This window comes from Littorina saxatilis, linkage group LG10 (assembly GCF_037325665.1).
Source record: "Littorina saxatilis isolate snail1 linkage group LG10, US_GU_Lsax_2.0, whole genome shotgun sequence".
In the NCBI taxonomy this organism is placed as follows: Eukaryota; Metazoa; Mollusca; class Gastropoda; order Littorinimorpha; family Littorinidae; genus Littorina; species Littorina saxatilis.
Genome location: NC_090254.1, coordinates 13558576 through 13561075, shown reverse-complemented (window position 1 = coordinate 13561075; position 2500 = coordinate 13558576). Strand labels below are relative to the sequence as shown.

Genomic DNA, 2500 nt, shown 5'->3' with positions numbered 1-2500 from the left:
AATAACTCGCCTACACTCCCAAGCAGCTGTCACCGTTATTAGAAGCTGAGAACTATTGATGTATTTATACGCGGTGAAACGTCCCAACTTAGACTGGTTTTACATTGTCAAAGCCATCTGGTGTCATAATTTAAAACCTCTGTCTAGGTAGTGGTCACTGTTGTTGTTGTTGTTGTTGTTGTTGTTGTTTAATGTTGTTGTTGTTGTTGGTGTTGTTGTTGTTGTTGTTGTTTTGTTGTTGTTTTGTTGTTGTTGTTGTTGTTGTGCTGCTGTTGGTGGTGTTGCTGCTGTAACTGGTGTTTGGAACCGAACATGCTTTTTTTAAGATAAAAAGCAAAGACAAACTCACTTTTACCCACATTTTGCGTGTCCCCTCTCTCTCTCTCTCTCTCTCTTTTCTCTCTCTCTTCTCTCTCTCTCTCTCTCTCTCTCTCTCTCTCTCTCTCTCTCTCTCTCTCTCTCTCCCTCTCAGTCTCTCTCTCTCTGATTCCAATGTGTTACTTATCAATGTTGTCTCTCTTTTTCATTTGGGACACGCTATATACTGTATTTTAGTTCCACTTCCTGTTCGCATGGGTAGACTCCATCCTTGAACTTCACAAGTGTCCGTCAAGAAATCAATTCCTAAATGTGCACAGACAGCATCCAGGCCGTTGAATGTTGGTATGTGTCCACGTGTAGGGGTGTAGCCTCATCCCGTGTAAAACCCTGACCACAATCATCTGAGATAATGAGATGATGAGTCGAATAGTTCATACGAGATGGAGTGTGCCTTGAATATTTTCTCTAAATAAACGTATAATAAAACCTCCACACTCAAGGCTACAAGTTGATCGTTAGCCCGCGCACCAAAACAAAACAAACCCGTACAATCTGTTTTCTCCTCAATAACAGAAAATAAATAACAGGCAAGAGATCCAGCAGCTCCAGCAGCTCGAAATAGACTGTTATAGACGTCAATCTTCTTCTTCCTTTTCTTGTCGATCATACTTATATAGACGTCAATCTTCTTCTTCAGCGTTCCAGAACTGTCTACCGTAGTTACGTGTGAGCTCGTGTGAGACGTTCATCAAGCCTGAGAAACTACGATCGAGTGTGTTTCCAACGTGATAACGTCCACCGATTACGACAAGGGATGACCGCTTGATGACGCAGTATCCGGTGTCTTGTCTGCAGCAAGATGACATCCTGGTGTTGTGCTTAATTGTGGTGCAGGTGGTTTGCGACTGTCATGGTTTGTTTTGAGCACAGGACGTTGAAAGGTGATACTGTGTGTTTTTCTTTTTGTTGTTGGTTGTTGTTGTTGTTGTTGTTGTTGTTGTTGTTGTTGTTGTTGTTGTTGTTGTTGTTGTTGTTGTTATTGTTGTTGTTGTCGTTTGTTTGTTTTTTGGTTAAAAATTTTTTTTTTTTTTAATTTACTGTGGTTTTTCTATACTGCCTTAGTGCTGTAAATTAAAAGCTGCAATGCACACAAAAAGAACAGTCGCTTGTAGACTAGACGGACGTACAGATACGTTTCTTTTCCCTGTATCCTAATCACCCTCAACCTCCCCCCCCCCATCCACCCACCCACCCACCTTGTTTGCATTTTTCAGTTCCTGTGACGAAACAATGGAAGGCAACGTTGGCGGATATAACAGGTCCGGGTGGGGTGGGGGTGGGGGGAAGGGGGAGGGGTGGGGGGATGTAGCTGAGTGTTGTAAATATCTGCAATAGGCCTACCGAGCAACACCCGTCACAGTGGCGTAGGTCAGTGTTTTTCCTTTGTACACTTTCCACTTATTTTCCTTTTATTCATTAATTAATTAATTAATTAAGACTTAAAGATTTACCATTGAATTCTGCAGTTCCTGTTGCTGAAACAATGCCGCCAACGTGGGTGGAAAGGGGGAGCGGGAGGAAGAGAAAGGAACTATCTGAATTGTCCAGCAAAGCTGCATGCGATGCAGTCAGTGCAACCCAGTCACACACAGACTCACAATGCACGAAACGAACGCACGTGCAGACCATATGACACAGCTGTTGTACATCTCTCCCGTGCTGCTAATTCAGTTCCGCGTCTTTTGTCACTTGGGGGTCTGGTGGCTCAGTTGGTAAGAGCACTGGATTTGTGATCAGTTCTTGGGTCACAGGTTCCAATCCGGGCCTGGACGGACACGGGTCAACTTATGTGCACACTCAGAGACGGTATCCATGTCCCAACCGGAACCCCGTGTCATCGCTGTGACTCGTACTAGTCAGTGGCCTCCGTCAGTTCTGCCAGAAGTGCAGGTGGCTGGTACTGATAAAAACCTGCTAGCTTTCCACTGGGATTGAGGATGCGAGCCGAATTACTAAGCCATTGGATAAGAAAGTAATGAAAATGAAAATAGAACGAAGATACGTGAAGAATGAAGACACCTGACTCATTGCTTTGCTTTTTTGTTTCAACGATCGGGGAAAGGCAAACTCTGTCTTTTTTTCTCTCTATCTCTCTCTCTCTCTCTCTCTCTCTCTCTCT

The 2500-nt window shown here is 43.9% G+C and overlaps 1 long non-coding RNA gene across 1 annotated transcript in view; it reads left to right on the top strand.

Moving 5' to 3' along the window:
* The window catches only part of LOC138979196 (uncharacterized), a 5101-nt gene extending 2706 nt beyond the window's left edge, over window positions 1–2395 (top strand). The window contains exons 2-3 of the long non-coding RNA XR_011459927.1: window positions 1019–1262; window positions 1848–2395. This is a non-coding gene — a long non-coding RNA (uncharacterized lncRNA). The remainder of the gene's footprint in view (window positions 1–1018; window positions 1263–1847) is intronic.
* Window positions 2396–2500: the final 105 nt, after the last annotated feature.